This window comes from Cetorhinus maximus, chromosome 5, assembly GCF_964194155.1.
Source record: "Cetorhinus maximus chromosome 5, sCetMax3.hap1.1, whole genome shotgun sequence".
NCBI classification, from domain to species: Eukaryota; Metazoa; Chordata; class Chondrichthyes; order Lamniformes; family Cetorhinidae; genus Cetorhinus; species Cetorhinus maximus.
In genome coordinates, this window is record NC_135883.1 from 8,725,525 (window position 1) to 8,747,441 (window position 21,917).

Below are 21,917 nucleotides of genomic sequence, written 5' to 3' on the forward strand. Positions count from 1 at the left end.
CAGTGGGTAGGGGATTGGGGTAGGGGAGGGGCATGTTTAGTGGATGATCAAGGTTCTGAGGTCAGGAGGGGAAATCTGGGTGCAGGCAGTGGGGGAGAATGCAAGATTTAGTCCGGGAGTCACAGCTTCCCAAAAAGAGGGTCAAAGTCATTTATAGCTTTAAATGAGTTCACTAAGAAGCAAACATTTGGAAACGCTTCATAAGCTAAACAAACAGATAAGACATTCGACATAACAAGGGGAGGACAGTTTACCGGTCCCAGATCAGTCAAACCGATGGGGGAAGCAAACAGGGAGGTGCTGTTCTTCATAAGCAGGCAGTCTCCTCAGAGCGGTTCACTGGCCCCAGATCTGGCAAACGGATGGAAGAAGAAGCGTGGTGCTGATCTCTGTAGCTGGAGCAGTCTCTTCTGCTCTCAGTCTTCTTGAGCTAGGTGTAAGTCCAAAGCCAGCATAGATCCAGTTTAAGAAGCATGGATCCTCCATCCAAAATATTTTTTCCCCTCTTGAGAGCCCATTTATCTACCTTATTTCTAGGGGCCGGTGAATAACGTGTGAGACAATCTCCTTTCAGATGTTCACTTTGCAAGGGAGAGATATTCAAGGTGGACCCCTCCTATTTCCATTGGAACCCATGAAGTAAGTCATCTTCTGGCCTATCGCTTGCGAGGACATCATGTTCAAGCTTTACTCAGTTGGTTTAGATATGGGTCATGAGATCCCACCTTATCAGGCTTCAGGAATGTCTTGTGCCAGGGCCTATGTTAGAAGCATGTCGTTGGCAGAAATAACAGGCAGCCCTGGGAAAAGTGACAGGTGAGTGACTATTCCCCACACAGTGCAGGCTTCTGACTGACCCCCCTATTTGACCCTGATGGCAGGGTTCAGGAGCCCACAGGGAAAAGCCTACCCTAAAGATTAGTTCAAGGAAAACAACAGCTTGTTTTTATATAGCGTATCAATACAGAAGATTGTGGAAATGCTCGACAGGTCACGCAGCATCTGTGAAGAAAGAAATAAAATCACATAATCAATCCGAACTGATCGGCGAGATTTTCCGCACACCCCCCACCCTCCGGGATCTCCTGAACCCGCCGCAGGCCAATGAGCTTCTGGCTGGGGTACCATCTCGCCTGCGGCGGGTCCCACCCGCAACACGACCGGAAAATCCCGGCCGTTAACTTCGCTCTCTCTTTCTCTCCCCCACAGATGCTCTCTGACCTGCTGAGCATTTCTGGCATTTTCTGTTTTTATTTCAGATTTCAAACATGTCCCAAGGCACTTCGCAGGTGTATTAGAAAATAACTTTTGACACTGAGCCACAAAATGTTTAGCCATTTGCAGTTTGTGTTGAATTTGTCATTGACAAATTAACCACTTAACTATGTAGGTTACCCCTTGATGTGGGCACAGGTAGAGTTTCCTGGTATCACTTGTCTGACTTCCTCTTTGATGTCCTGCTTTCTTCCTGGGATTCCCTGCGGCTCATTGCCATCTATAACCAACGTCATCTTTGATGATCTTATCATCACTTTGGCTTAGCTAATCTCTCTGCCTAACTTTTTCCACCAGGGGACAAGTGGTCCAACTACTTGGAGCGTTCTGCGGCAGCGTGGCCAGACCCATCCTTCGCAACACCGGGCACAGGTAGAACCTCAGCACGTAGTGACCCTTGGTGTTTGCGTACCGAGGGTCTACGCACACAGCTTGATGCAGCCTGACTGCCTGACCGAAGCAATGTCAGCCTCTCCTTGCAGTGATCACCCTGAACCTCCCACATTGGCGCAGGTGCGACAGGTAAGTACCTTTCAGTCATTCCCTTTCTTTTACCCCATTAATTGTCGGCGGCCACCTACCTGAAACGTAACTTTTTAAAGTCGGTTCGGTGCACGTTTCTCACGCCATTTGTCGAAAGTTTCCATTGAAAAATCACCATTTGCAGCGGAGGACGTTCCAACCGTCCCGGCACATGCCAGGCGGCACACGCCCAGGGCGCAGGTGTGACAGGCTTGAAGAGCGCCTGTGCCCCTGCTCCTGCCCGGTTGACCAATCAGAGGCGGAGCAGCAGTAATGACGACTATTTCCTCTGCCGTACACACATCAGGCCTGGAGAGCACAATGATCAACCGCACCTTCGATAGCTCAGCTGGTAGAGCGGAGGACTGTAGCTGTTCCGTGGCCATCCTTAGGTCGCTGGTTCAATTCCGGCTCGAAGGACGTGATTTTTATTTGGCTCCATTCCGCACCGCTTTTTACCCCCACCCCCGCCAATAGGGACACCGGCAATCGCGATGGTCGTTAAATGGGTATCGGGGGGGGCCAGACAAATGCTGGTGCTTCCCTACTGCCTGGAAACGATCAGGTTAGGGCCAGGGTGAAGGACGCGAGCGCGGGACTCGGAGACCTCCCGCCGTGGCAAAGCGGCTCTCCCTGTGGTGTGCGCGCGCGGAGCGGCGGTTTAACGGACCTTGAGGTAGCGTCCTCCCAATGTCGACTCTGAGGCAGTGACTGCAGCTGATGATCGTTCTTCAGTCATTTTCCTGCGCAGAATGTAATCCGGGGGATTAGCTCAAATGGTAGAGCGCTCGCTTAGCATGTGAGAGGTAGCGGGATCGATGCCCGCATCCTCCAGTTGGATTTTCTTTTCTCAGATGGCCGTGATTTTCTTCTTTAAAATGTTCACAAACACAATTTACTTTCAATCACTTTCATTTCAAAAGTACAGGGTACCTAAATGGCCAAGGAACAGAGATGGCACAGGCAAGAAGGCTTGGAAATGCTTCTGGAATGGGGCACAATATTGCTCAATTGCTTGCTGCAAACAACCGCCCCCACCATCGCCCAATGCCCAACACCCATCGCCCAACACCCAACACTTAACGCTCATCGCCTAACACCCAACGCCCATTGCCCAATGCCCATCGCTCTACGCCCATCGCCCAACGCCCATCGCCCAACACACAACTCCCATCGCCAAACGCCCATCGCCCAATGCCCAAAGCCCAACACCCATCACCCAACGCCCAATACCCAATGCCCAACTGTTTACCGATTTCACCAGCTGTCCCTGCAGAGAGACAGGTCCCACTTAGAAGAGACTTGAAAGAGACTGGCTGGTAGAGAAATAACCAGGTGGTGCGGGTGGGAGGGAATGAGGGGTTCTGAGGGAACAAGAGAGGACGTGGGCAGAGATTCAGGATAAGGTTGGAAGAGAATGAACAGTGACCAGTGGACAGGGTTTGTTTGGCAGGGGTCTGTTGGGAGGGTGCTGGTGGATAGCGAACTGGGGATTGTGATGGGAGTGTTAGTGGATGGTGGGTAAGGGATTAGAGCGTGGGAGTTAGTGCAGGGATTGGGATGGGGAGGAACTGGACAGCGGTTGGTGTTCAGTAGGTGGAGGCAGGACAGGATGGTGAATAGGAGATTGGAGGTGGAAGGTAGGGGATTGGGGCGAGGGGGTAGTAAACAATGGGTAGGGGATTGGGGTAGGGGAGGGGCATGTTTAGTGGATGATCAAGGTTCTGAGGTCAGGAGGGGAAATTTGGGTGCAGGCAGTGGGGTAGAATGCAAGATTTAATCCGGGAGTCACAGCTTCCCAAAAAGAGGGTCAAAGTCATTTATAGCTTTAAATGAGTTCACTAAGAAGCAAACATTTGGAAACGCTTCATAAGGTAAACAAGCAGATAAGACATTCGACAAAACAAGGGGAGAACAGTTTACCGGTCCCAGATCAGACAAACCGATGGGGGAAACAAACAGGGAGGTGCTGTTCTTCATAAGCAGGCAGTCTCCTCAGAGCGGTTCACTGGTCCCAGATCTGGCAAACGGATGGAAGAAGAAGCGTGGTGCTGATCTCTGTAGCTGGAGCAGTCTCTTCTGCTCTCAGTCTTCTTGAGCTAGGTGTATGTCCAAAGCCAGCATTGATCCAGTTTAAGAAGCATGGATCCTCCATCCAAAATATTTTTTCCCCTCTTGAGAGCCCATTTATCGACCTTATTTCTAGGGGCCGGTGAATAACGTGTGAGACAATCTCCTTTCAGATGTTCACTTTGCAAGGGAGAGATATTCAAGGTGGACCCTTCCTATTTCCATTGGAACCCATGAAGTAAGTCATCTTCTGGCCTATCGCTTGCGAGGACATCATGTTCAAGCTTTACTCAGTTGGTTTAGATATGGGTCATGAGATCCCACCTTATCAGGCTTCAGGAATGTCTTGTGCCAGGGCCTATGTTAGAAGCATGTCGTTGGCAGAAATAACAGGCAGCCCTGGGAAAAGTGACAGGTGAGTGACTATTCCCCACACAGTGCAGGCTTCTGACTGACCCCCCTATTTGACCCTGATGGCAGGGTTCAGGAGCCCACAGGGAAAAGCCTACCCTAAAGATTAGATCAAGGAAAACAACAGCTTGTTTTTATATAGCGTATCAATACAGAAGATTGTGGAAATGCTCGACAGGTCACGCAGCATCTGTGAAGAAAGAAATAAAATCACATAATCAATCCGAACTGATCGGCGAGATTTTCCGCACACCCCCCACCCTCCGGGATCTCCTGAACCCGCCGCAGGCCAATGAGCTTCTGGCTGGGGTACCATCTCGCCTGCGGCGGGTCCCACCCGCAACACGACCGGAAAATCCCGGCCGTTAACTTCGCTCTCTCTTTCTCTCCCCCACAGATGCTCTCTGACCTGCTGAGCATTTCTGGCATTTTCTGTTTTTATTTCAGATTTCAAACATGTCCCAAGGCACTTCGCAGGTGTATTAGAAAATAACTTTTGACACTGAGCCACAAAATGTTTAGCCATTTGCAGTTTGTGTTGAATTTGTCATTGACAAATTAACCACTTAACTATGTAGGTTACCCCTTGATGTGGGCACAGGTAGAGTTTCCTGGTATCACTTGTCTGACTTCCTCTTTGATGTCCTGCTTTCTTCCTGGGATTCCCTGCGGCTCATTGCCATCTATAACCAACGTCATCTTTGATGATCTTATCATCACTTTGGCTTAGCTAATCTCTCTGCCTAACTTTTTCCACCAGGGGACAAGTGGTCCAACTACTTGGAGCGTTCTGCGGCAGCGTGGCCAGACCCATCCTTCGCAACACCGGGCACAGGTAGAACCTCAGCACGTAGTGACCCTTGGTGTTTGCGTACCGAGGGTCTACGCACACAGCTTGATGCAGCCTGACTGCCTGACCGAAGCAATGTCAGCCTCTCCTTGCAGTGATCACCCTGAACCTCCCACATTGGCGCAGGTGCGACAGGTAAGTACCTTTCAGTCATTCCCTTTCTTTTACCCCATTAATTGTCGGCGGCCACCTACCTGAAACGTAACTTTTTAAAGTCGGTTCGGTGCACGTTTCTCACGCCATTTGTCGAAAGTTTCCATTGAAAAATCACCATTTGCAGCGGAGGACGTTCCAACCGTCCCGGCACATGCCAGGCGGCACACGCCCAGGGCGCAGGTGTGACAGGCTTGAAGAGCGCCTGTGCCCCTGCTCCTGCCCGGTTGACCAATCAGAGGCGGAGCAGCAGTAATGACGACTATTTCCTCTGCCGTACACACATCAGGCCTGGAGAGCACAATGATCAACCGCACCTTCGATAGCTCAGCTGGTAGAGCGGAGGACTGTAGCTGTTCCGTGGCCATCCTTAGGTCGCTGGTTCAATTCCGGCTCGAAGGACGTGATTTTTATTTGGCTCCATTCCGCACCGCTTTTTACCCCCACCCCCGCCAATAGGGACACCGGCAATCGCGATGGTCGTTAAATGGGTATCGGGGGGGGCCAGACAAATGCTGGTGCTTCCCTACTGCCTGGAAACGATCAGGTTAGGGCCAGGGTGAAGGACGCGAGCGCGGGACTCGGAGACCTCCCGCCGTGGCAAAGCGGCTCTCCCTGTGGTGTGCGCGCGCGGAGCGGCGGTTTAACGGACCTTGAGGTAGCGTCCTCCCAATGTCGACTCTGAGGCAGTGACTGCAGCTGATGATCGTTCTTCAGTCATTTTCCTGCGCAGAATGTAATCTGGGGGATTAGCTCAAATGGTAGAGCGCTCGCTTAGCATGTGAGAGGTAGCGGGATCGATGCCCGCATCCTCCAGTTGGATTTTCTTTTCTCAGATGGCCGTGATTTTCTTCTTTAAAATGTTCACAAACACAATTTACTTTCAATCACTTTCATTTCAAAAGTACAGGGTACCTAAATGGCCAAGGAACAGAGATGGCACAGGCAAGAAGGGTTGGAAATGCTTCTGGAATGGGGCACAATATTGCTCAATTTCTTGCTGCAAACAACCGCCCCCACCATCGCCCAATGCCCAACACCCATCGCCCAACACCCAACACTTAACGCTCATCGCCTAACACCCAACGCCCATTGCCCAATGCCCATCGCTCTACGCCCATCGCCCAACGCCCATCGCCCAACACACAACTCCCATCGCCAAACGCCCATCGCCCAATGCCCAAAGCCCAACACCCATCACCCAACGCCCAATACCCAATGCCCAACTGTTTACCGATTTCACCAGCTGTCCCTGCAGAGAGACAGGTCCCACTTAGAAGAGACTTGAAAGAGACTGGCTGGTAGAGAAATAACCAGGTGGTGCGGGTGGGAGGGAATGAGGGGTTCTGAGGGAACAAGAGAGGACGTGGGCAGAGATTCAGGATAAGGTTGGAAGAGAATGAACAGTGACCAGTGGACAGGGTTTGTTTGGCAGGGGTCTGTTGGGAGGGTGCTGGTGGATAGCGAACTGGGGATTGTGATGGGAGTGTTAGTGGATGGTGGGTAAGGGATTAGAGCGTGGGAGTTAGTGCAGGGATTGGGATGGGGAGGAACTGGACAGCGGTTGGTGTTCAGTAGGTGGAGGCAGGACAGGATGGTGAATAGGAGATTGGAGGTGGAAGGTAGGGGATTGGGGCGAGGGGGTAGTAAACAATAGGTAGGGGATTGGGGTAGGGGAGGGGCATGTTTAGTGGATGATCAAGGTTCTGAGGTCAGGAGGGGAAATTTGGGTGCAGGCAGTGGGGTAGAATGCAAGATTTAATCCGGGAGTCACAGCTTCCCAAAAAGAGGGTCAAAGTCATTTATAGCTTTAAATGAGTTCACTAAGAAGCAAACATTTGGAAACGCTTCATAAGGTAAACAAACAGATAAGACATTCGACAAAACAAGGGGAGAACAGTTTACCGGTCCCAGATCAGACAAACCGATGGGGGAAACAAACAGGGAGGTGCTGTTCTTCATAAGCAGGCAGTCTCCTCAGAGCGGTTCACTGGTCCCAGATCTGGCAAACGGATGGAAGAAGAAGCGTGGTGCTGATCTCTGTAGCTGGAGCAGTCTCTTCTGCTCTCAGTCTTCTTGAGCTAGGTGTATGTCCAAAGCCAGCATTGATCCAGTTTAAGAAGCATGGATCCTCCATCCAAAATATTTTTTCCCCTCTTGAGAGCCCATTTATCGACCTTATTTCTAGGGGCCGGTGAATAACGTGTGAGACAATCTCCTTTCAGATGTTCACTTTGCAAGGGAGAGATATTCAAGGTGGACCCCTCCTATTTCCATTGGAACCCATGAAGTAAGTCATCTTCTGGCCTATCGCTTGCGAGGACATCATGTTCAAGCTTTACTCAGTTGGTTTAGATATGGGTCATGAGATCCCACCTTATCAGGCTTCAGGAATGTCTTGTGCCAGGGCCTATGTTAGAAGCATGTCGTTGGCAGAAATAACAGGCAGCCCTGGGAAAAGTGACAGGTGAGTGACTATTCCCCACACAGTGCAGGCTTCTGACTGACCCCCCTATTTGACCCTGATGGCAGGGTTCAGGAGCCCACAGGGAAAAGCCTACCCTAAAGATTAGATCAAGGAAAACAACAGCTTGTTTTTATATAGCGTATCAATACAGAAGATTGTGGAAATGCTCGACAGGTCACGCAGCATCTGTGAAGAAAGAAATAAAATCACATAATCAATCCGAACTGATCGGCGAGATTTTCCGCACACCCCCCACCCTCCGGGATCTCCTGAACCCGCCGCAGGCCAATGAGCTTCTGGCTGGGGTACCATCTCGCCTGCGGCGGGTCCCACCCGCAACACGACCGGAAAATCCCGGCCGTTAACTTCGCTCTCTCTTTCTCTCCCCCACAGATGCTCTCTGACCTGCTGAGCATTTCTGGCATTTTCTGTTTTTATTTCAGATTTCAAACATGTCCCAAGGCACTTCGCAGGTGTATTAGAAAATAACTTTTGACACTGAGCCACAAAATGTTTAGCCATTTGCAGTTTGTGTTGAATTTGTCATTGACAAATTAACCACTTAACTATGTAGGTTACCCCTTGATGTGGGCACAGGTATCACTTGTCTGACTTCCTCTTTGATGTCCTGCTTTCTTCCTGGGATTCCCTGCGGCTCATTGCCATCTATAACCAACGTCATCTTTGATGATCTTATCATCACTTTGGCTTAGCTAATCTCTCTGCCTAACTTTTTCCACCAGGGGACAAGTGGTCCAACTACTTGGAGCGTTCTGCGGCAGCGTGGCCAGACCCATCCTTCGCAACACCGGGCACAGGTAGAACCTCAGCACGTAGTGACCCTTGGTGTTTGCGTACCGAGGGTCTACGCACACAGCTTGATGCAGCCTGACTGCCTGAGCGAAGCAATGTCAGCCTCTCCTTGCAGTGATCACCCTGAACCTCCCACATTGGCGCAGGTGCGACAGGTAAGTACCTTTCAGTCATTCCCTTTCTTTTACCCCATTAATTGTCGGCGGCCACCTACCTGAAACGTAACTTTTTAAAGTCGGTTCGGTGCACGTTTCTCACGCCATTTGTCGAAAGTTTCCATTGAAAAATCACCATTTGCAGCGGAGGACGTTCCAACCGTCCCGGCACATGCCAGGCGGCACACGCCCAGGGCGCAGGTGTGACAGGCTTGAAGAGCGCCTGTGCCCCTGCTCCTGCCCGGTTGACCAATCAGAGGCGGAGCAGCAGTAATGACGACTATTTCCTCTGCCGTACACACATCAGGCCTGGAGAGCACAATGATCAACCGCACCTTCGATAGCTCAGCTGGTAGAGCGGAGGACTGTAGCTGTTCCGTGGCCATCCTTAGGTCGCTGGTTCAATTCCGGCTCGAAGGACGTGATTTTTATTTGGCTCCATTCCGCACCGCTTTTTACCCCCACCCCCGCCAATAGGGACACCGGCAATCGCGATGGTCGTTAAATGGGTATCGGGGGGGGCCAGACAAATGCTGGTGCTTCCCTACTGCCTGGAAACGATCAGGTTAGGGCCAGGGTGAAGGACGCGAGCGCGGGACTCGGAGACCTCCCGCCGTGGCAAAGCGGCTCTCCCTGTGGTGTGCGCGCGCGGAGCGGCGGTTTAACGGACCTTGAGGTAGCGTCCTCCCAATGTCGACTCTGAGGCAGTGACTGCAGCTGATGATCGTTCTTCAGTCATTTTCCTGCGCAGAATGTAATCCGGGGGATTAGCTCAAATGGTAGAGCGCTCGCTTAGCATGTGAGAGGTAGCGGGATCGATGCCCGCATCCTCCAGTTGGATTTTCTTTTCTCAGATGGCCGTGATTTTCTTCTTTAAAATGTTCACAAACACAATTTACTTTCAATCACTTTCATTTCAAAAGTACAGGGTACCTAAATGGCCAAGGAACAGAGATGGCACAGGCAAGAAGGCTTGGAAATGCTTCTGGAATGGGGCACAATATTGCTCAATTTCTTGCTGCAAACAACCGCCCCCACCATCGCCCAATGCCCAACACCCATCGCCCAACACCCAACACTTAACGCTCATCGCCTAACACCCAACGCCCATTGCCCAATGCCCATCGCTCTACGCCCATCGCCCAACGCCCATCGCCCAACACACAACTCCCATCGCCAAACGCCCATCGCCCAATACCCAAAGCCCAACACCCATCACCCAACGCCCAATACCCAATGCCCAACTGTTTACAGATTTCACCAGCTGTCCCTGCAGAGAGACAGGTCCCACTTAGAAGAGACTTGAAAGAGACTGGCTGGTAGAGAAATAACCAGGTGGTGCGGGTGGGAGGGAATGAGGGGTTCTGAGGGAACAAGAGAGGACGTGGGCAGAGATTCAGGATAAGGTTGGAAGAGAATGAACAGTGACCAGTGGACAGGGTTTGTTTGGCAGGGGTCTGTTGGGAGGGTGCTGGTGGATAGCGAACTGGGGATTGTGATGGGAGTGTTAGTGGATGGTGGGTAAGGGATTAGAGCGTGGGAGTTAGTGCAGGGATTGGGATGGGGAGGAACTGGACAGCGGTTGGTGTTCAGTAGGTGGAGGCAGGACAGGATGGTGAATAGGAGATTGGAGGTGGAAGGTAGGGGATTGGGGCGAGGGGGTAGTAAACAATGGGTAGGGGATTGGGGTAGGGGAGGGGCATGTTTAGTGGATGATCAAGGTTCTGAGGTCAGGAGGGGAAATTTGGGTGCAGGCAGTGGGGTAGAATGCAAGATTTAATCCAGGAGTCACAGCTTCCCAAAAAGAGGGTCAAAGTCATTTATAGCTTTAAATGAGTTCACTAAGAAGCAAACATTTGGAAACGCTTCATAAGCTAAACAAGCAGATAAGACATTTGACATAACAAGGGGAGAACAGTTTACCGGTCCCAGATCAGACAAACCGACGGGGGAAGCAAACAGGAAGATGCTGTTCTTCATAAGCAGGCAGTCTCCTCAGAGCGGTTCACTGGTCCCAGATCTGGCAAACGGATGGAAGAAGAAGCGTGGTGCTGATCTCTGTAGCTGGAGCAGTCTCTTCTGCTCTCAGTCTTCTTGAGCTAGGTGTAAGTCCAAAGCCAGCATAGATCCAGTTTAAGAAGCATGGATCCTCCATCCAAAATATTTTTTCCACTCTTGAGAGCCCATTTATCTACCTTATTTCCAGGGGCCGGTGAATAACGTGTGAGACAATCTCCTTTCAGATGTTCACTTTGCAAGGGAGAGATATTCAAGATGGACGCTTCCTATTTCCATTGGAACCCATGAAGTAAGTGATCTTCTGGCCTATCGCTTGCTAGGACATCATGTTTAAGCTTTACTCAGTTGGTTTACATATGGGTCATGAGATCCCACCTTATCAGGCTTCAGGAATGTCTTGTGCCAGGGCCTATGTTAGAAGCATGTCGTTGTCAGAAATAACAGGCAGCCCTGGGAAAAGTGACAGGTGAGTGACTATTCCCCACACAGTGCAGGCTTCTGACTGACACACCTATTAGCACGCGCCCAGGGCGCAGGTGTGACAGGCTTGAAGAGCGCCTGCGCCCCTGCTCCTGCACGGTTGACCAATCAGAAGCGGAGCAGTAGGAATGACGACTATTTCCTCTGCCGTACACACATCAGGCCTGGAGAGCGCATTGCTCAGCAGCGCCTTCGATAGCTCAGCTGGTAGAGCGGAGGACTGTAGCTGTTCCGTGGCCATCCTTAGGTCGCTGGTTCGATTCCGGCTCGAAGGACATTTTTTTTTTCCCCCCATCCCTCACCGCTTTTTACCCCCTCCCAATAGGGACATCGGCAATCTCGACGGTCGTTAAATGGGTATCGGGGGGCCAGAGAAATGCCGGTGCTTCCCTACTGCCGGGAAAGGATCAGGTTTGGGTCGGGGTGAAGGACGCGCGCGCGAGCACGGGACTCGGAGACCTCCTGCCGAGGCGCCGCAGCAAAGCGTCTCACCCGACTGCGGTGCACGCGCGCAGAGCGGCGGTTTAACGGACTCTGAGGCAGCGCCCCCCAATGTCAACTCTGAGGTAGTGACTGCAGCTGATGATCGTTCTTCAGCCATTTTCCTGCCTTTATTGTTATCCGGGGGATTAGCTCAAATGGTAGAGCGCTCGCTTAGCATGTGAGAGGTAGCGGGATCGATGCCCGCATCCTCCAGTTGTACTTTCTTTTCTCAGATGGCATCGATTTTCTTCTTAAAAATGTTCACAAGCACAATTTACTTTCAATCACTTTCATTTCGAAAGTACAGGCTAATATGCTCTTAATTTTGGTACCTAAATGGCTCAGGAACAGAAATGGCACAGGCAGGAGGGGTTGGCAGTGCATCTGGAATGGGGCACAATATTTCTCAATTTCTTGCTGCAACCAACTGCCCCCCCATCGCCCAACACCCAATGCCCATCGTCCAACACCCAACACCTAACGCCCATCACCCATCACCCATCGCCCAACGCCCAACACCTAACGCCCAATGCCCATCGCTCAATGCCCAACACCCATCGCCAACGCCCATCACCCAACACCCATCGACCAACACCCAAAGCCCGTCGCCCAATGCCCAACACCCAATGCCCATTGTCCAATACCCAACGCCCATCGCCCAACACCCAATGCCCATCGCCCAACACCCAACACCCAACACCCATAGCCCAACACCCATCGCCCAACGCCCAGCGCCCAACACCCAACTTTGTAAGGGAGAGATATTCAAGGTAGACCCCTCATATTTCCATTGGAACCCATGAAGTAAGTGATCTTCTGGCCTATCGCTTGCTAGGACATCATGTTTAAGCTTTACTCAGTTGGTTTACATATGGGTCATGAGATCCCACCTTATCAGGCTTCAGGAATGTCTTGTGCCAGGGCCTATGTTAGAAGCATGTCGTTGGCAGAAATAACAGGCAGCCCTGGGAAAAGTGACAGGTGAGTGACTATTCCCCACACAGTGCAGGCTTCTGACTGACCCCCCTATTTGACCCTGATGGTAGGGTTCAGAAGCCCACAGGGAAAAGCCTACCCTAAAGATTAGATCAAGGAAAGCAACAACAACTTGTCTTTATATAGCGTATCAATACAGAAGATTGTGGAAATGCTCGACAGGTCACGCAGCACCTGTGAAGAAAGAAATAAAATCATAAACTCCAGATGAAAAATAATCAATCAGAAATGATCGGCGAGATTTTCCGCACCGCCCCTCCCCCCCACAACCGGGATCTCCTGATCCCGCCGCAGGCCAATGAGCTTCTGGCTGGGGTACCATCTCACCCGCGGCGTGTCCCACCCGCGATAGGGCCGGAAAATCCCGGCCGTTATCTTTGCTCTCTCGTTCTCTCCCCCACAGATGCTCTCTGACCTGTTGAGCATTTCTGGCATTTTCTGTTTTTATTTCAGATTTCGAACATGTCCCAAGGCACTTCGCAGGTGTATTAGAAAATAACATTTGACACTGAGCCACAAAATGTTTGGCCATTTGCAGTTTGTGTTGAATTTGTCATTGATAAATTAAGCACTTAACTGTGTAGGTTACCCCTTGATGTGGGCACAGGTAGAGTTTCCTGGTATCACTTGTCTGACTTCCTCTTTGATGTCCTGCTTTCTTCCTGGGATCCCTGTGGCTCATTGCCATCTATAACCAACGTCATCTTTGATGATCTTCTTATCACTTTGGCTTAGCTAATCTTTTTGTTCAAGTGAGAAATTAAACTCGTTTTGATACACTTTACAAGATTCCTCAGTCAGTTTAAATTCCTAACGTTTCTTCGTTTTTATAAGTTTGTTCTTGACCCTATCTCTCCTTCCCATTTTTTCCACCTTAGGGATTCAGTTATTTCTCCTGAACTTGAGTTCCTTCTGCCTTTTGGTTTTAGGTCAAACATGTAACTAAATCTCAATGATCAAATCAAAGAGAATTACCCCTGGTCGTCTTGACAATTTCCTTTCAGCTGAGCAGGCGTGTGTCAGAACTGTTTAGTGAGCTTCCTTCCTCTGCACATTTCTTACCAATTACATACAACCAGAGGCTCATCACCCTGACTTTCAAATCTTCATCAAAACTCCTCTTTATTTCATCATTGTGTTCACAAACAAACTGATTTCCCCAACCTCCTAAGCCTGCAATTTTGACAGATTTGCCATCCTGTGGAAGCAGTGTTAATCAGCTATTTGATGCCAGTCTCTAAGCAATTCTCTTGTATTCTTAAAATCATCGAATCTTACAGCGTAGAAGGAGCCCATTCTGTTTGTCTTGTTCCTGCTGACTCTCTGCAAAATCAACTCAGTTAACCCCATTCCCCTGTCTTTTCCCCCACGTCCCTGCGAATCTGGTCTATAATGGCCTGGATTTTGTGTTAAAAGCAAAACACTGCGGATGCTGGAAATCTGAAACAAGAACAGAAAATGCTGGAAAACCTCAGCAGGTATAACAGCATCTGTGGAGAGAGAAACAGAGTTAACGTTTCGAATCTATATAACTCTACTTCAGAGCTCTGAAGCAGTCATATGGACTTGAAACGTTAACTCTGTTTTTTTTTCTCTCCACAGATGCTGTTAGGCCTGCTGGATTTTGTGTTCATTGGTTAAGCAATGGCATTCGCTGCTGACCTCAACCTAATATGGCCACTTACCTGACACAATAATGGGGCGTGGTGGGAGGTGGGTGCAGGGTGGTGGTGATGAGAATTTCACTGTCCAGGCAAGAGGAATCCCTCATGTTCTAAACCCCAATGTAGCTCTCCAGTATTCTCTAATGTGGGTATAATGGGCAGAGCATGTTGTTGCTAATACTTAATTCATGGTTCATCTGTTTTAGTATATCATTTTTAGTTTCAGACTTTAACTGTAGAAAAAGGGATAAATGCAATTAAAGCAAGCTTGGAGCCTATTACACTTAGAAGTTTGGGCCCTCAAGGGGTCAACAACTAGAAAGGTAAGAGCTATGAAATAGCAGGTGGGCTTACTTAGCTAAAGAGCTGGAGATGTGATGTCTGAAATGCTTGCAAGAACAAAGGCAGCCCAAAGAGATGTTTTTGTTTAGGGAGTTAGAGCTAAATTAGCTTAAAAGCATTCAGTGAACCCTGAAAGGTAGTAAAACACATTTACTTAGTCTGATCAAAGAATAAGTTGTAAACGAGGGACAATTAACCGAAAGGTCAGTTTGAGGACATCCCAGAGTATGGTACGTCATTGTGGAGATGGGTGGAGCTTAGGGAGGTTCTTTGGTTTCAATTTACAAGGGTGTTTGCTGGGAGAGATTTTAGCTGAAGCTTGGAACTGGTGTGTGCAGTTTGCAGCTCACTGAGAGGAGTTAGCCAAAGTAAATGACAGTTAGATAGACTTGTACTGTAAGCAGAGTAAAGAACTAACATCATCATTGACTGTGTGGAATGCGGATGAGCCTTAATCTCAGTTTGAACCTTGTGAAGGAACAGAAGCTTGAAGATTGCCTAGTTTGAAGCTAGTGCGGGAATCCACAGTGGGCCTCACAGACTCTTATTACAAAAGAAAGTATTCAGCTGAATTAGCTTGGGAGTATTGAAAAGAACAAGGGACTTGAGGCATCCACAGTAAAGAGATAGTAATTGAACGTTTTTAACTCTGAGAATCATTGGGGTTGAGGAGAATTCTCCAGAGGACTTTGGCATACTTATGGTTGTTGTTATAGAACTAAATAACTTTAAGGTATCGTAACATATGGCAGAATTCCTAGGGAGGGTGAGGGGCAAGTAAGAGGTAAACCTAAGGGCCTGGCATATGGTAAATGTTATAGTGTTAACTTAATCATATTTGCTTTGTTTAATTTGTTCTATATATGATAAAGTTGTGTTTTGTTTTAAAAACCTGAAACCTTGTGGGCGTAGTTCTATTGGTTAAAATGAGCTGTTCGCATTTCTCTTTAAATGTTAACAGTCCCTAACTGGGTCGCAACAACGTGATGCAATGAATAGAAGCCACACCCTCAGAATCTGTCATAACTAAGCTGTCGCAGTACCTGTCGTATGTATGTAAACAGGATTTTGTATAAAGTTGGATAGAATCACGTTAAAAAGTCATCTATAAATTTGGACAAAAAGTTACAAAAATCCAGATAAGCTTAAGCAGTTATTTTATAGTCATAAAGCTATACACATTTTTAAAAGTAAGATAAATGATATCAGAAACATATTAAAAAGTCATTTGAATTTAATCATTTAAAAAGTTAGATGAACATTTGGAATCCCTTCCACATCCATTTTGACATTTGAAATTGTCCTCTGGTACCAGCATCCTCATTAAATGTTCGCAAACTGACACAGGAGGCTCTCACCACCTGGAAACATCAAACCTAAAATATTTTGGCTATTAGCCCAAATTCATAACAGTAGCATATTTTCCCTTTTAATGTGCTGTTAGGAAGAGCTGGTTAGCTCTCTCGGCTAGACGGCTGACCATGCGGTTCAGAATACCGCCAACATGGCTTCAACTTCTGCTGTGGCTGAGGTAGACTTGGGGGTTTGCTTCCTTGCCCTGCCCCTGAGAGTGGAAGACTAATGCCAAACCACCACTGAAAAAAATATATTCTTGGCTCAGAATGAAGCATCAACAGCCAATGAGGCCAAGCACCTGCCGCTGGGTAAAGCACACATGATTTAATGTAATGACAACATAGGCCAGAATACAAGGCTCGTTGGGTGGGCACGTGCCCAACCCGACTGAGCATAAAATGAGAGTCCCAATGTCATTGCGATATTTCAGTCGGCGGGCGTGCGCGGGAGTCAGCAGTGCGCCCGCCAACAATTAAAAGGCCTATAAAGGCCATTAAAAAGGTCATTGAATTAAATTTTTTGCTGCCCGCCCAACCTTACGGTTGGCAGGCAGGCAGGCAAAAAGGCCAGTCGACCTTTGCATTTTTTAGGAAACCTCATCCAAGGGTGGGATGAGGTTTCCGAAAGAAAATAAAAATTAAATAAAAATGCCAACATTTCACTAAAAATATGTCCCTGCTCGTGTGACAGAGTCACATGAGGGGACATGTTTTTTTCTTAAACAGTTTAAAATCGTTTCTTTCTATTTCTTAAACTCTTCATCTCCCGGAGGCAGCTCTGTGTAGCGCAGAGCAATGCAGCACATGTCTCATGCTGAGGCCCACCAGCGAGAAATTGTGGTCTGGTCCCGATCGCAAGCGCGGGTCGGCTTCCTGACCACTCCTGCCCGCCCCCTCCGAGCCCGGCCGACGAGGGCAAAATCCTGGCCATAGAGTTAAAGAGTGAACTTTCTGGAGCAGCACGGATTGGCCCACCCACCACAACTTTGGGATTTCTACACTATACTACGCATATAGATTTCTGGCACTCTCATTGGTGGAGCAACAACGAACACTCACAGCTTTCGCCGTCACCACCACCGTAAAATTCAGGCCGATGTTTCCTCGTGATCTGACTTTCTACCGTTGCAAGGCAGAATTTTGCTGCAGTGGGGGAGTTGGAAAAAGCCAGAATGAGGTGACTGGCAGCCACGATCCAGGAGAGGAGACTGGGGGTCCTAGGCTGGAGAGCCAAGCGGTTTTTTTTTTATATTCATTCATGGGATGTGGGTGTCGCTGGCTGGGCCAGCATTTATTGCCCATCCCTAATTGCCCTCGAGAAGGTGCTGGTGAGCTGCCTTCTTGAGCCGCTGCAGTCCATGTGGTGTAGGTACACCCACGGTGCTGTTAGGGAGGGAGTTTCAGGATTTTGACCCAACGACAGTGAAGGAGCAGTGATTTATTTCCAAGTCAGGATGGCGAGTGGCTTGGAGGGGAATTTCCAGGTGGTGGTGTTTCCATACATCTGCTGCCCTTGTTCTTCTAGATGGTAGTGGTCATGGGCTTGGAAGGTGCTCTCTAAGGAGTTCCTGCAGTGCACCTTGTAGGTGGTACACACCGCTGCCACTGTGTGTCGGTGGTGGAGGGAATGGATGTTTGTGCATAGGGTGCCAATCAAGCGGGCTGCTTTGTCCTGGATGGTGTTGACCTTCTTGAGTGTTGTGGGAGCAGCACTCATCCAGGCAAATGGACAGTATTCCATCACACTCCTGACTTGTGTCCTGTAGTTGGTGGACAGGCTTTGGGAAGTCAGGAGGTGAGGATTCCTAGCCTCTGACCTGCTCTTGTAGTCACAGTATTTATATGGCTAGTCCAGTTCAGTTTCTGGTCAATCATAACCCAGGATGTTGATAGTGGGGGATGCCATTGAATGTCAAGGGGCGATGGTTGAATTCTCTTTCGTTGGAGATGGTCATTGCCTGGCACTTGTATGGTGCGAAGGTTACTTGCCACTTGGATATTGTCCAGGTCTTGCTGCATTTGGACATGGAATGCTTCTGTATCTGAGGAGTCGCGAATGATGCTGAACATTGATGAATCATTAGCGAACATCCCCACTTCTGACCTTATGAGGGGAGGAAGGTCATTGATAAAGTAGCTGAAGATGGTTGGGCCTAGGGAGTTGCTTGGCAGGAAGAAAATGAAAGAAGAAACAAAAGAAGAAAAGCTGCAGAAAGCAAGAAGAAAGAAAAAGATAAGATAAAGCTACCGATCTGTCTCACATGCTTTCTTGGACCCCCTTTCTTGCATGTTCTCTGCAACTTCCTTGACCAATATTAATTATGTGATCATTCCATTTAATATCACTGTCAAGAAATCTTATAGACTGATTTCTATAAATCTCACTGAAGTTCTTCAGAAATCTCATTGGCCAGTAGTATTCAGATGACCATTTTGTTCAGGTTACTTTTGAATAATCTCTTTGGCAATTGGTTAGCATCTGACGAGTTTGAGAGGACTCTTGACTAATGCTGTGAATACAGTCAGGTGGACCGCATTGTTTAGTAGGTTTCAATTGAGACAACAATGCGTCATTGGCCCAGCTAACTATTTGATCACCCCTTTGGTAACCAATGGTTCTTAATTTTGGCCACTGTGATTTGTTAATTCAAACAACATGACTGAAACATCTCTTCTGTCATTGGTTCATGACAACAACTGCTGATTGGTCCCTGGTGACCAGTAAGTATAGGAAGGAATAGTATCACAATGACAAAATGACATCATTGAGTGATTTCTGTAAAATATTCTAATTAGGGTCCATACAATAAACCAAGAGGGAAAGATTCAATTATTTTCTTCCCATTTATTCCATGTTTAATAGAAATGTATGCACTATGGACAGGTAAGTAACGGAGTAGCAGTAAATAAATGTTTTATATTTTTATCTTTGAACAATGCCACATGAGATTAACTGGTTTAAAATACAAATAAGTGGGGCAGAAGGCTATGTGAGGGTGATGGGTTGCTGTTATATGAGGTTACATTATTTCCAAGTGAGTAAGGCATGATGCATGAATGGCTTTTTCCCAGCCTATCTCATACGTTCATATGTAGGAAGAAAAGGAAGGTGAGAAGAGCAGAAGTAAGGAAGGAAACAGTTAATTGAAGAAAAGAAGTGAAAGGAACGTAGGTGAATTTTAACAACAGAAGAAAATGAGAGGGAAAACCAAGTGGGACAGAGGCCTGAGATGCAATATAGGTTTCAGAAACCTGGCTTGTATTGCCTTGTTATTAGAACATTGAGGGGGTGATCTAATGGAGGTGTTTAAACTGATTACAGAATTTGCTGGAGTACATACAAGGAAACTACTTCCTCTTGCGTGGAAATCCAGTATATTAGGGCACGCAAGCACTTTTTCACACAAAGGGTAGGGGAAATCTGGAACTCTTTCTCATAAAAAGTAAGGCCAATTGAAATTTTCCAAAACTGAAAGCAATAGATTGTTTTTCAGTACAATTATCAAGGAATGTGGAGGAAAGGTTAGTAAATGAAGTTGAGGTGCATCTTACCCGTTACCTAAGTGAATAGTGGCACAAGCTCAAGGGCCTGAATGACCTACTTCTGTTCTTATGTTCCTAAATAGGTGAGAGAAATGGATTGTAGAACAACCTGGACACAGCAGCCTAGGTTTTCCAATGACCATTAACTCATTTATTTTAAAAGACCTTATGGTCATTCTCAACAGGTTAACACTGGTTGAAATACTGCTGGTCCGAAATTCAAACAAACGTGTTAAGTGGATGCTATCCTCCAGAAAGCCAAATGATGAAGGATAGAGCTGAAGCCAATCTTTATACACTTTCATAAGTGTTTTATTTACAGAGATAAACGTTTCAAGCATGCATCTCCTAACCCAACAATCACAGTTTTAGAATGTGTCTATTTATAAGGGCAAAAGTGAATCACCAGTTAATGTCCACTACCTGCATACAAGTAAACATAATTAATATATAATTAACAGAAGGGCGTTTAATGAAATGCTGAAAAGGTGCTTCAACCCTGAGAGATTTGTCATTTTATCATAAGGTTTAGGATGATTATGGAAAAGAACAAGGAGTAATCCAGGGTAAAAATAATTCACTGTGGGAAAGCCAACTTCAATGGGGTAAGAGTGGATCTGACCCAGATAAATTGGAATCAAAGGTTGGCTATTTTTAAGAGATATTTCGGGTATGGTCAAGGTATGTTCACACAAAGGGGAAAGTTAGGGCAAACAAACCCAGAGCTCCCCTGGATGACAAAAAGTATCAGGGTTAAAATAAAGAAGAACAAGTTTGCTTATGACAGATGTCAGATGGATAATGCAACCAAGAGCCAGCTGAAAGTAGAAGGTTCAAAGGGGATTTGAAAAAGCAAATAAGAAAAGCAAAGAGACAGTATGAAAACTGGCAGCCAATATAAGAGGGAATTCAAAAGTCTTCTATAGGCATATAAATAGTAAAAGGGTGATGAAAGGAGGAATGGGGCTAATTAGGGATCGAACAGGATTTACGTGTGGAGACTGGAGGCATGGCTGAGGTATTAAATGAATACTTTGTAAGAAGACGCTTCCCAGGCCATGGTGAAAGAGAAGGTAGTTCAGACATTTGAAGGGTTTAAAATTGTTATTGAAGAGGTATTGGATAGGCTGTTGGTGCTTAATATTGAGAAGGCGTCCAGACTTGATGGGATGCATCCAAGGATATTGAGGGAAGTGAAGTTGGAAATTGTGGAGGCACGGGCCATAATTTTCCAGTCGTCTTTAGACTCAAGATTGATGTCAGAGGATGGGAGAATTGCAAACATTACACCCTTGTTCAAAAAGAAGTGTAAAGGTAAACCCAACCACTACAGGTCAGTCAGTATAACTTTGGTGGTGGGAAAGTTCCTAGAAATGACAATTTGGGACAAAATTAATAGTCACTTGGGCAAATGCTCATTAATTAGGGAAAGCCAGTGTGGATTTGTTAAGGGCAAATTGTGTTTAACTTTCTAGAGTTTTTTCATGAGGTAACAGAGAGGGTTGATGAGGGTAATGTTGATGTGGTGTACATGGACTTCCAAAAGGCATTTGATAAAGTGCTGCACAACAGACTTGTGTGCAAAGTTAGAGCACCTTGAAGAAAAGGGACAGCAACTAAATGGCTGACTGACAGGAACCACAGTAATGGTTAATGGATGTCTTTCAGAGTGGAGTTCCTCAGAGGTCAGTGTTAGAACCCCACCTTGATATATATTAATGACCTAGACCTTGATCTGCAGGGCACAACTTCAAAATTTGCGGATGATACAAAACTTGGAAGCATTGTGAACTGTGAGGAGGATAGTGTAGACCTTCAAAAGGACATAGACAAGTTGGTGGAATGGACGGACAAGTGACAGATGAAATTTAATGCAGAAAGTATGAAGTGATTCATTTTGGAAGTAAGTATATGGAAGGGACAATATAAAATAAGAGGTACAATTCTAAAGTGGGTGCAGGAGCAGAGGGACCTGGGTGTACATGTGCATAAATAATTGAAAGTGACAGGACAGGTTGAGAGAGTGGTTAATAAACCACACAACATCCTAGGCTTTATCAATAGGGACATAGAGTACAAAAGATTGTATAGAACACTGGTTCAGCCTCAATTGGAGTATCGTATCTACTTCTGGGCACCACATTTTTGGAAGGATGTGAAGGCATTAGAGAGAGTGCAGAAAAGAGTTATAAGAATGGTTCCAGGGATGAAGATCTTCAGTTATGCAGATAGATTGTAGAAGTTGGGACTGTTTTCCTGGGAAAGAAGGTTTAGAGGAGATTTGATAGAGATATTCAAAATCATGAGGGGTCCGGGCAC

At 47.4% G+C, this 21,917-nt stretch overlaps 8 non-coding genes across 8 annotated transcripts; all 8 read left to right on the plus strand.

The window, feature by feature from the left end:
• Positions 1-2,131: 2,131 nt before the first annotated feature.
• trnay-gua (transfer RNA tyrosine (anticodon GUA)) lies at positions 2,132-2,217 on the plus strand. Its single transcript is given in 2 exon segments — positions 2,132-2,168; positions 2,182-2,217. It is a non-coding gene; the product is annotated as a tRNA-Tyr (tRNA).
• Positions 2,218-2,558: 341 nt separating this feature from the next.
• trnaa-agc (transfer RNA alanine (anticodon AGC)) lies at positions 2,559-2,631 on the plus strand. Its single transcript has one exon. It is a non-coding gene; the product is annotated as a tRNA-Ala (tRNA).
• Positions 2,632-5,597: 2,966 nt separating this feature from the next.
• trnay-gua (transfer RNA tyrosine (anticodon GUA)) lies at positions 5,598-5,683 on the plus strand. The gene is given in 2 exon segments: positions 5,598-5,634; positions 5,648-5,683. It is a non-coding gene; the product is annotated as a tRNA-Tyr (tRNA).
• Positions 5,684-6,024: 341 nt separating this feature from the next.
• trnaa-agc (transfer RNA alanine (anticodon AGC)) lies at positions 6,025-6,097 on the plus strand. The gene has a single exon. It is a non-coding gene; the product is annotated as a tRNA-Ala (tRNA).
• A 2,953-nt stretch (positions 6,098-9,050) lies between these two features.
• trnay-gua (transfer RNA tyrosine (anticodon GUA)) lies at positions 9,051-9,136 on the plus strand. Its single transcript is given in 2 exon segments — positions 9,051-9,087; positions 9,101-9,136. It is a non-coding gene; the product is annotated as a tRNA-Tyr (tRNA).
• A 341-nt stretch (positions 9,137-9,477) lies between these two features.
• On the plus strand, positions 9,478-9,550 carry trnaa-agc (transfer RNA alanine (anticodon AGC)). The gene has a single exon. It is a non-coding gene; the product is annotated as a tRNA-Ala (tRNA).
• A 1,854-nt stretch (positions 9,551-11,404) lies between these two features.
• Positions 11,405-11,490, plus strand: trnay-gua (transfer RNA tyrosine (anticodon GUA)). The gene is given in 2 exon segments: positions 11,405-11,441; positions 11,455-11,490. It is a non-coding gene; the product is annotated as a tRNA-Tyr (tRNA).
• Positions 11,491-11,838: 348 nt separating this feature from the next.
• trnaa-agc (transfer RNA alanine (anticodon AGC)) lies at positions 11,839-11,911 on the plus strand. The gene has a single exon. It is a non-coding gene; the product is annotated as a tRNA-Ala (tRNA).
• Positions 11,912-21,917: the final 10,006 nt, after the last annotated feature.